The following is a 12,037-nucleotide window of genomic DNA, read 5'->3' as shown; positions in this document are numbered from 1 at the left end:
AAATTTAATTAAAAAATAGTAACAACAAATGGTAACAGCAAGAGTGGCATGAATGGTAGCGTCAACTACGCTGCATCGCTTGAAGGCGACTTAATTGCAGCTGTCAGTCGATAGTCGCAATGGCGGGTGATGAATGCGACACAACTGATTGCTTTTTCTTGGACTTGTTGCTCCTATTGGTATTGGCCACTTCGTTGGCTGTTATTGATTTGTTGCTTTTGCGCTAAATAAGAGTGTACGACAAAATATTTCGCACTCTCACTTGCGCCACTTGCACGAAAGCCTATGAACATTTATAATTGTTTGGAATAATAGGATAACTTTGAAAATTTTTATAATTGAGATAAAATCCGTACTTATAAAAAATTATAGCGATAGATTGGTGAAGTAATGCGAAAATGATTTCAAAAAGAAAATAAAGCTTAACAGAGAAATGATTACAAAAATAGTTCAATGTTTTTTTTTTTTCTTTGAGAAATGCGTCACTATATCCGTGGTAATCCTAGAGTTTTAGCATAAAAATTTATACTTTTTACTGCTTTCAGATTTTGTATTATGCGATAAATAAGAATAACAAGTTTCTCAGCTTAATAGTATAGTTCAGTTATCGGGTATCGATATAAGATATCAGCTTATATTTTTTGATCAAAAATAATATTTTTTTTTAGTTTTAAATTTTCATCAAAAATAATATTACTTTTCGGTCCATGTTTTTTTATATTTATTTTTCAAGCACTTTTTAAATATTCATTTTGAAATAATTTTTTTTTTCGGAAATCTGAAGTAATGATTATTTTGCAAGTTTTTTTTAACAGAAAGAAAAAATATTCTCTGTTTCTCTCCCTTTTTTATGTTTATTTTTCAAGAAATTTTTAAAGATTTATTTTTCAATATTTCTTTTGCGAAATTTGCTATTATTTTTGTGTTTACCAAAACTATAACTGTACATAACTGTACAAGACTATAACAGGAATTGCATATTTTTGTGCAAACTTATATTATTCAGGTCTCCTTCCTATTTGACAGAGAAGTTGATACCAGTAAGGCCTCGCAGACACAACATATTCATCGTTCCAAAATTTAATTACCTACCATCATCTAGATTATTTTTCATTAACGCTATAAAAGTGTGGAACTCATTACCCGACACTGTGAAGGCTGGACTTAACAGATCTAACTTCAGGGCACAAGTCTATAATTATTTTAAAAGTGTTTGATTGCTTTAAAGTAGCGCATTACATTTCTCTTTACATTCTCTAATTACTCGTACTACTTTTGTTTTTTTCTTTTTCTTTTCTAAATCCTTCTTTTCTTTTCCTACTGATTTTTTTTTTCTTCTTATTATTATAGTTAAGTTAAATATATTGGATTGATTTGTAAATGAACTGGTGTAAAATTTAGATTAAGAAACTTGTATGTTAAAAACATTCCAGTTTTTTTATAATATTGTTGAAGTACAATCAAAAGACCTTAGTCTTACTATGTACTATTTGTATAAATAAATAAATAAATAAATAAAATACATAATTTTATAAACCTACAATTGTCTGACATATTTTCGTTTTAACTTTAAAATAATTTTCAGTGGGGTAGTCGGCCACTTCAGGTAGGCGGCTAAAGTAGCCGAATGGGTTGGTGCGTGACTAACCATCCGGAAGTCGCCGAGGCACAAAACACCTGACGCTCACTCCTCCGCGGACAATGGCAAACGCCCGAGTGTACTTCTGTCATTAAAAAAGCACGTCATAAGAATCCATCTGCATGCGGAATCGCCGTCGTAGATGCTCGTCACAAATAGGAGGAAGAGTTTGTCCAAACATCCAACAAAGGGTGTGAGCGCCAATTCTACATATCGGGGCTAGAGCTGGTGATTAGGTTTTTTGTGCTTCGACTCAGGAATAACGATTATCTTCTGCTTTTTATTTTTTCACTTAAGAGTAATGACTCCCACCCGATTTTTAGTTTCAATATAAGACTCAAAATATTATATAGCTATTATTTGAAATTTTGTGAGAGCATACTTTTTAGCATGAGGTTTGGACATCCTTTCATTTAGGGCCAGTTTTCAGCAGAGAACTTTTTTAAACTGAATTTAAGCCTGGAAAATGGTGCATTTAAATTTATCTTAACTGAAAAAGTGACACTTACAAATGGAAACCATAAGCCACCGAACGCTATCACACAAAAAAAGTGTTTTAAAGTAACCAAATACTAAAGGTGGGGATAACTGCTAGCGTCTTTTTGAAATTGCTTTTATATATACAATAATATTTTTCAATAATTTATGCTTTGAAACTTCCGACTAATTATGAAATATAGCTTCATGCAAATATCTGGCCTTATAGTAGCCTTTCCATTCTTCTCGTTTGAGAGTTTCTGGCTCAAATTACACGATCACCTTAATGATCTGAACTGGTTTTGAATTATCTAAAAAAGTCCACACAAGAAAGTTTAAACTCTACTCGCAGCTCCGAGGCACCCCCAAGACGACTGACCGTCTTCACCGTAGTATAAAAGTATACATTTTTTGTAACTGACTGTGCGCCGTGGTGTATAAGTTTGTTGAAGCCGCCGATTAACCATGTTCCTACTTGTGTCAAAATTACCTTTTCAGCGACATTTTCATGAAAGGATCTCAGCCACCCCTTTCGAATTGGAATCAACTCCTTTCTGGTTAGGCATTGATTTCCTGATAATTTTTAGATGTGGAAAGTTTGTATGTTATCACAGCTGTTGAGCTAAATAGAAGTTTTGTCCGACATGATACTGAGTTTTTGTCATTCAACCAATGATATATGTTGCCTTCCTGCAGGGTTCTGGGCAACTGGCCCAATATTGGGTAGTGTTTTCTATATAAAAAACATGTTGAGCGTTCGTTATGAGGTAAGAAAGTAAAAGCCCGATAGTAAAAAAAGTTGTCAAAAATCCACAAGTTGTCAATAACAATCAATAATATCCGAGCTGTTATTTAACAAAAAAACGCAAAAATTTTCAAAAATACATTTACTGAAACTCACAATTCAATGGAACAGCAAGCAAATACTTTTTCTAGTGTGAAATGTTGACAACGAGCATAAATTTTCAGTTGTTTGATCGATACTTTGCGAAATATCGATCACTACTGCCATCTACAGAAAAAATAATGGATTTATTTTTAGCTTATGCTGCGCCCTGCCCATGCAGTTTATTAGCAGCTTTAAATTCGTTTTTAATTTATGTAGAGGACGAAGAGTGTTGTTCTATAGCTGAAGGCAATGAATAGATTCCAAAACATTGCTTCAAGCTGTCATCCATCGAATCTCCTGCTAAAGCAAAAGGATCAACACCGAAGAAAGTTCTAGATAGTAAGCGTATCGTAAGCGAGCATACATATATTCAAAAAATCAGGTTTAGCTGAATGCTGGAGTGCATCCGAAAATGCCTTTCCGTTCTTAGGGATCCCATTAATATTGGTCTTAAGAATCACAAAATAATATTTTTGCCCCAATAAGCGTTTGCTAATTTGGTCATATTACGTAACATTATCTTTTCTCTCCCTTATTTCCTTCTCAATAATAGTAGTAAACTTCTCACTTCCTCTTTCAAATGACCCCCAATCAACAGTGAAATCCAGTAATTTGATTTTTCCCCTCAATTATTTTAAATATAGGGTCCGCCATGTAACTTTACTCAATATTTTTCCTAACTGTTTTTTTATTTTGAAGTACAATCCTTCCGGTTAATGATGGAATACAACTCCATTCATATGGCTGCCTCGGCTAGCCATGCACCATCCCATACGATCGGTCCAATTTTTCAACACATTTTCGATTGTATGCGGCTGTATTTCAGCTATGACATCGCGTATGTTGGTCTTCAGTGCATCAATTGTTGCTGGTTTGTTGGCATAACACTGGTATTTGATGGCATCCCAAAGATAATAATCCAACGGCGTCAAATCGCAGCTCCGAGTCGGCCAAACGATGTCAGTGCTTTTCTTCTTCCCATTGCCGTACGTAATTTTCGTACACATTCTGCAACATTACCATAATTTTCAAAGTAATGTCGCAATATTTCCCAGCGTTCTTTGAGCGTATACACAACAATTTTCGTTCAGCGGAAGAATATAACTAATTTTCTGTCAAATCAGATGACAGCTAAGTGTTACCATTCTTCAAATAATACCTAGTTCAAATCCGTAACGATAGATGGCAGGCCCTGTATTTCCTCATGAAGAAATAGTAAAAACCTTAATTTGTTTAACTTTGTACAGGCATTTTTTTGTTATATATGTACACAAATACCTCTTCATAAAAACATAGTCATCACTCGGCTCAGTCTACTTCACTTATTCGATGCACCTCTATCTGTACACATCAGCTTAAGCTACTGGAATTACCACCCGTCGCACAAGCAACTAAAGCTTAAGCTTCATTTAAGCGTTAAAACGTTGCAATTAAATGCGTTTTTAAGCCAGCACATTTTGATCAACGTAAAATTGGTCAATTAAGCGATTGGCTTTGCAGAGCGATAAATTAAAAGGTAGAAAACCAGTTGACAAATTAAGTTTTTCAGATGAAAATTTTAGCAAAACAACCATGAAATATGAAAAAAAAAATACTTTTGACAGTACGTGTGGCAGCGTGAAAGTGAGCTGCAGCCAACTGAGTATCAGCAAAGCGCCACCAACGCGCGCGAATCGTGTTAAGTAAATGAGTACATACAACTAAATTTACTTGTAATTTGTATTCGTGTACTGCTGACATGTGCGCGACGATTTGTAAACATGTTGTAGTGATTTTTCAATTTTCGGTAGCACGCAAACGAATTATTTTTTTTTACTTCAATCAGATAGTCACTGAGTTCGCTTTTAACTTTTCAAGTGCTGGTTAGACGTTTTTTGTTTATTTTGAATTTGTTTCATCAAATGGATTGTGTGAACGTTATCTGAATTAGGCTTACCAGGTGTTCGTTTGTAAATTTAAACCGATTTTTGTGAGTTTTGTTTAAGTGACATAGAAATGTGTACTTTATGCGTATAACTAAATATTTGTATACATTAACATTTTTTTTATTTTTAATTTTCTAAAATATTGAATAGTGTCCCATGAAAACATATTTTAGGTCATGTGGCATTCAATACCCACAAATTTGCTGCATTTCCGCTACATACAAAAGCGCATGACCTCAGTCTGGCCTATTGCTTGTTATGGTGATTGCATTTTTGAGCGTTATCTTTATTTCTTATATGCAGCTTTTGTTGCAGATTTGCTTATTTTTCTTTTTGTTTCTTATTATTACTTTTCGCATTTCCCAATCAAAACATGTCACATAAGCCACATATCTGTTGAGCAGACTACTTAAAATTAAGAGCTTCCCACACCCATAAGCAACCAGACGGCAATGAGACAAAAGACTTAAGAAACAAACTTGGTGGGCGTATTTGCTAATAAACGAACAGATTGTAGGTGAAGTATTGAAAAGTACGTTTTTTATGTGATTTTTTTATGTTTACAAATGGTGCGTTCAAATTTATTGTTTAATGTGAAAAAATAAAAAGAAAAACATTTATGTAATATACAATAGTTAGATCGATTCTGAATCATCCGAATCGCCTTTCCTGTAACTCCAAAAAATTGTAAAAAATATAATTTTTATAAAGCAGGTTTTTACTGAACAAAAAAGCTTTGAATTTTTTTTTTTTTTCGTTTCGAAATGATATCTGATGCTGGTGTCATAAATTAATCACCTAATTAAAAAGTTACGTCACCTTGTGGGTATTGCACTGTATTAATCGAATATTTACAAATTTATGTAGTTGGCTAAGTTACTTCTTTGACTGCTCATTTATGTTTATCTATAAGGGGCACTTAAACTTGATAGACCGATTAGAGTACATTTGCTGAGGTTTCTTATTCTACAGTAAACCAATTTTTGCTTCTTTCAATCAAAATTTAATTTCGTTTTTTTAAACTTATTTGCAGGATAATGCCTAAATATGAACAACAAAAATGATCTGATTTACATTACTTTCCCATCAATTCTTTCCACGCTTACCTTAAAAATGTATATAAAAGGTATCTTTAATTCCCTTCTAGATGAGATTCTTCAAAAGTCAGGTAAATACTTGCTCTAACCACTATTAATTTGCATTTCATTTTTTTCTGTTGACAGTACTAGGCTTTTTCTTCCATGTAAACAACACGAGCATGTTCTCTCTATGGATGAAAAAACGCGAAACATTAACAAAAAAAAAATTCAAAAATCAACGATATTTCGTAGCCACTTATAATTTGTACTTTGTTGGACTAAAATTCATTCAGCTATAAAGCTGTTTATCCAGAAATATTTTAAAAATATTGGTTATTAAGTTGAAAATGTTGAAGAAATTTTGAAACGAATTTTGAAGGCGTAAATATACATTTAAAAAATACAAAACCAAATACGAAAGGAAAAACCTTTATTTATTTCGGAATATTCGCCAACAATCACTGTACTTAAAAAAATGATCAGATAACATGATGAAAATTATCTTAGTTTTTCAAATACTCATCATCTGATGACCAGCTTTTGGCGCAAGAGTCCGATATGCTCATAGAGCAGAAGCTGTTTTAAATAGCCACATGTTTAGATTCTTGGTTTGAAGTCTTTCAGTTAATTCACTTTGATGTTTATCCTTTTATTACTTATATTTATTTTTATTACTTTATTAGTCAGTGTTCTTGATCGAAGAATTTTCTTTTGGGCTTTTACATTTCTAAAGGAATCATGCGGCAACCGTAGTGCATCTACTATTCGGTAGTGCTCGGGGTCGAGAACCACCAAATTAAAGAAACTATTTTCTGATGTTAGTCGCACCTCGACAAACCTCCCAGGTATTCCTGCCATGAAAAAGTTCTCATTAAACACCATTTGCCGTTCGGATGCGGCTTAAAACTGTAGGTCCCTGCATTACTAGAACAATATGAAAACCCACACCACAAATCGTAGGAGGAGCTCGGCCGCACAATCAACAAAGATGTGTGCTGAATAGGTGCGAGGGTTCTTCACGGAGTCCGATATGCGAGGGTCATTAGTTTTTGTCTGGTAATGATATTTCAATTTTCTAATTGGGACGTAACGCAATGCGTCCTCTGATGTGCAAGCAGGAGCTCCGTGAAATACCCAATAGAAAAGAAAGGTTTGAGCGTCACATATATTTATATATGTATATATGTATTTATATATGTATATATGTATATACATTTTTACGAGTATAAAGGAGCCTTATTTGATTGACTTTATATTATATTATCACTGGCTCCACATATAAATAAATTGAAAATAATTATTTACAAAATTTTGAACATTAAATACAACCTTGAAATCATTAAAGCAACTTTATTTGGACCTAGAAATAAGCGCTGATTATATTTCTGTATTTATTTTACAATCTCATTAAGATATCTATGTATTCTATTACAAAAAATTTTAGTACTACTTGATTTGTGTAAGAGAAACCACGAAAAAACTTGATTGCCACGACTGAATATTATTTACATCGGTCTTCACCGAATGAGTTGCATACAACATGATATGTACTATACCATTACACACATATATATATATATATATATATAAGTACATATTTACCTATTTACCCGCATTTGTACCATGCATGATATCAACAAAATCTTAGGATTGCAAGCTGTTTCCAGCCATTTGCAACCCATTGTAGAACTAGGAAGAAATAAGTTCTTAGAAGAAAGCGATTTTACTTTCAGTGAGTCAGTAATTGAAATGAATTTTCTTTAATTGCGATTATCTCTCAACTACTCCTACGATTGCGCTCCTTGATCATATTAAACTGTCGAATTTGCTTCAGTCTGCAAGTCTAGAGACATGTTGGATATATTATAATTAAGATTTTAAGCTCTTTAGCCACAACTGTTTACAGATATTTAGTAAAGAGACGGGGCGAGCAAAGCAAAATAGTGGAAAATTCGGCAACATTTTCGCTACCCATTTTGAATATTTCAAAAATATCACAAAAATAGAATATTTTCAATAAAATTAAAACACATCAGGGGTCAACGTTTGCATATAGAAGTAAATTTCAGACCTTTTACAACAGAGTTTTTTCGTGAAATTAAGCATATTAGACACTACATATTTAAAGTGCCGTTAAGTTATTTATGGTATATTTTTCATTTCCTTTAAATGAAAGCCCATCAGAAGATAGGGACATGTAATGAGTATATGTATATGTCGAAAATGCTGATTTTCCTACAATCGCCAAAGAGTTTGGACAGGCGGAAAATGTTTATAAAGACTCCACTAAAACCATTGCTGAACAAAGATCTGTAGGTGCCTTTTTAAGCATATGAAACCCCTGAGAAGGCAAATAAAAAATTAGTCATAGGAACTAAATGCTTTCTAGCAGTAAATTTGAGAGCAATGTAGGATAACAGAATGCCAAAGCAATTATAATTATGAAAAAAATTAACAGAACAAGTTACGCAAGAATGAAAGCAATTCTATTGTATATTATATATAAAAATTTAAACGTTTCTCTGCGTATGCTTGTGGCCGGTAAACGCAGGTGGCAATCTGGTCGAGATATCTCTTAAAGTCGTATTTATGGTACGATTTTGCTCAAACTCAAAACAAAGAAAAAAATGTTACCACAAAGTTGATTGAGCCGCAGTGCAGGGTTTATTATATATAGATATATGATATTATGATATATATATAGGGTTATTCAATAGGTGCCCTTCAACCTTTTTCCGATAGGGAGGGCGAACGACGCAATATTTTTTATTTTTCGCTTGTCATTTGTAAACTTCATTAGTATACATTTCATCATGGAACGCTACACACTTGAGCAACGATTGCAAATCGTGCAAATTTTTTATGAAAATAATCGTTCTGTTGCTGCTAATTTAAGAGCATTACGGCCATTTTACGGTCCATTTAACAAGCCGTCCCGTTTTGGGGTTATGTGAAGTCATTGGTCTACAGTAACAATCCGGCGACGATTTGTGAGCTCAGAGCCAATATTGAACGCGAAATTGCTGGAATTTCGGCCGATTTATGCAAAAGAGTGGTAAAAAATTGGGTTCAACGATTGGACTTCGTAAAACGTGTACGCGGTGGTCATGCAAAAGAAATCGAATTTCATACTTAAATGTATATGTTCAAACTCGATAATAAAAAAAAAAATAGTTAAAAAAGTCAAACCGTTTGTGTTTTATTCAAAAAAGTTCAAAAGTTGAAGCACTCTTACTGAAAAACCCTATATAATCGGCGCCTACTCCCTTTTTGGGTGTTTAGCTGAGCTCCCCCTATTTGTGGCGTGTGTCTTGATGTTGTTCCACAAGTGGAGGGACCGACAGTTTCAAGCCGACTCCGAACGGCAGATATTTTCAGATATTTTTTATGAGGAGCTTTTTCATGGCAGAAATACACTCGAAGGTTTGCCATTGCCTGCCGAAGAGCGACTGCTATTATAAAAAACTTTTTCTTCATTTTGGTCTTTCACCGAGGTTCGAACCTACGTTCTCTTTCTGAAATCCGAATGGTAGCCATTGGGCTACGGTGCAGGGCTTATTAGTACAGGCAAAAAAAGGAAAATATTAGGTACAGCATATAGCATATAACAGAACATTTCATGCTTTTATAGCTATAACTAGCAGTCGGTATGAATTGAACGCGAGAAATTGATTTCGAAATGTGTTTGAGGCAAAAACTTTATTTTTGGCCTAATTTCGAATATTTGTGAAGACGTTGAGTTAATAATTTATAGACATTTTGGAGTATGCGCAAAGTGCTTTTGAAATTTTTAGCGCATCTTTCAAAGCCGATCAAATTTCGTGAAAACGGCTAAGCACTTCAAATTTTGAAACATACTTCAGAAATATATTTTTGCACTATTGTAGTTGTTTTCATACCAAAAAATTCTTTTGATAGTCCTCCACCCTGTTGAACATTAATATTTTGCTTATTTTTTCATATAGAGACCAAATTTTAATTCCAAATTGTTACTGAAAACCATACTTCATTTAGTCAAAAAATTGAGGTCGACATTTGCATCCAAAATCAATTGCTACTAGTTTGTTTGTGTTTTTGTTGATAGATGTACATTGTTATCCTAATTCTAGTGAAATTTTTCGGATTTCCAGCAGTGGGCAGTACAGTAATGAGTACACAGTCCCTTGATTTATCTCGGATATCGGATACAGGCGCATTAAATACACAAATTTGTAAAAATGCCTATATATTTTATATATTAATATATACACATTTTTACGTTAAAAAATGTAAATGACTTTGAAGAAACAATGCTTGCAGCAACTATTTTTTTTGCCTACTGGTGGTGTTTTATCATTTAGCAATTAACTACAGTCCAGTTCTTTAAGTTCCCACAGGGTGTGCATATGCGCATCTACCAAGAAATCAGGCAATAACCAAACTAACTATTGAAACAACATAAATGCCCAGCAACCACTTCACACCCATTCCTACGCGGCTATTTAATGTCAAAGAATGAGCAGCGCGAATAAAATAACCAGCACACAAATTTTCAATTGTAAACACGTCAAGGCTCATAGATGACGACACCCATTGCATTTTGATGCCAATAAAAAATCGAACAAACTATCATGGTAAATAAGAAGCAAACAACAACAAAAAATTAAAAGCCCATAAAAATTACAGAAATTGTGAGTATGCGTCGACAAACGGAATACCAAATGAAGGCATTTTGTGGCAGCGGCCTAGGGGTCGCACGCTAGTAAGCTACGCCTAAAGACAAGACAAAACAGCCGATTCAAGTCAAGTTAAGCCCAGACAAGTCAAGTCAAGCCAAGCGAAGCATTTCTATTTACAGCTGATATATGAATGTATGCATAATTTTATTTGATTTTATTTACTCTTTTTTTATTTTTATTTTTGGTATTCTCTATAATTTTGCTTACAGGAATTTTCTTTGCATAATTTTTCATTCCTTTTATTGAGCTGCGTAAATAAAATTCAATTGAAGCAAATGTTTTGTGGCGCGCGCGATTAAAATCAACAAAAGGCTCGTTGCTGTTGGCGCGCTAACAGCGAATACTTAATAATGTGACAGCAATTCGCGGTAACTGTATGTATATGTATATGTGTATGTGTGAGTGTAGATATATACTTACTAAGTGTATGCTTAAGTTTGTGTTTCTGTTGCACAACAACACTTTGGTACACGCACCTTTAACACTTTGCCTAAATGGGGAATGCTGCTGACACGCTGCAACAAACAACAAGAACAACAACAATAGTGCGTCCAACAAGCAAGATGCTGCTGCAGAATGTTGGATGTTTACGTTGCTGTTGTTGTGTTTCTTTATGTTGCGCCTTGCAATCACAATGTTTATGATGTTAGTGTTGTTGTTGCTCTGATCGGTTGTTATTACGCCTTTTATACGCTGGAATTGTTTTAATCCCTGGTTGATAATCCAAAATTGTTGTTGTAGAATTTCTTGCGGAGGTTTTAGTTATTGATGGCTTTGTGCCGATGCGATGGTAGAATTTTTTGCACCGTCTCACAGCATTTGCAGATTTTTATGGTAAACGTTTAGCATAAAAAAATTTCACACATTTAATTTTGTATTCGACTTTTTTTTACAAAAAATCCTAAATTTTTTGTTTTTTGTAGAACGATTCCTATTATTAAAACAAAAAATATAAATGTTGATAATTTTTATGTCGCGGTTTTTTACTCCAGCCGTTTTGCCGAATTATTTATTTCTTATGAATTTTTTATGTTTATTGAATTTTTATATATTTTTATATTTTACTTGTTTTTAATAATTCAGTTACTCTATTGCTAGCCAATTGTCGGCAGTCATAAATCTCATTTTCAAAGACAATTTGAATAGGCATTTATTCATGTTTTTCTTTTTAAGGCTGAATTAATGGTTAATGGTTGTAAAGGTATGGCCCTTTAGCACTGCGACCATATTGATCTATTGTGCACCCTATGCTGTCTATTGACTGTTAAGTATGCTTATGAATTGTACCAGCTCCTTCTGAGGGAGTGATT

The 12,037-nt window shown here is 33.6% G+C and overlaps 1 protein-coding gene across 2 annotated transcripts in view; it reads right to left on the bottom strand.

Moving 5' to 3' along the window:
- Positions 1-11,829, bottom strand: part of LOC128865727 (protein prickle) — a 191,857-nt gene extending 180,028 nt beyond the window's left edge. Inside the window, exon 1 of one of the 2 annotated variants that reach the window (XM_054106020.1) lies at positions 11,148-11,829. The gene's annotated coding sequence lies outside the window, so the exon portion shown is untranslated. The remainder of the gene's footprint in view (positions 1-11,147) is intronic. The other variant, XM_054106021.1, reaches the window with a different exon arrangement.
- Positions 11,830-12,037: the final 208 nt, after the last annotated feature.

This window comes from Anastrepha ludens, chromosome 6 (assembly GCF_028408465.1).
Source record: "Anastrepha ludens isolate Willacy chromosome 6, idAnaLude1.1, whole genome shotgun sequence".
In the NCBI taxonomy this organism is placed as follows: Eukaryota; Metazoa; Arthropoda; class Insecta; order Diptera; family Tephritidae; genus Anastrepha; species Anastrepha ludens.
The sequence above is the reverse complement of the archived record's forward strand: the minus strand, read 5'-3'. Positions and strand labels throughout refer to the sequence as shown.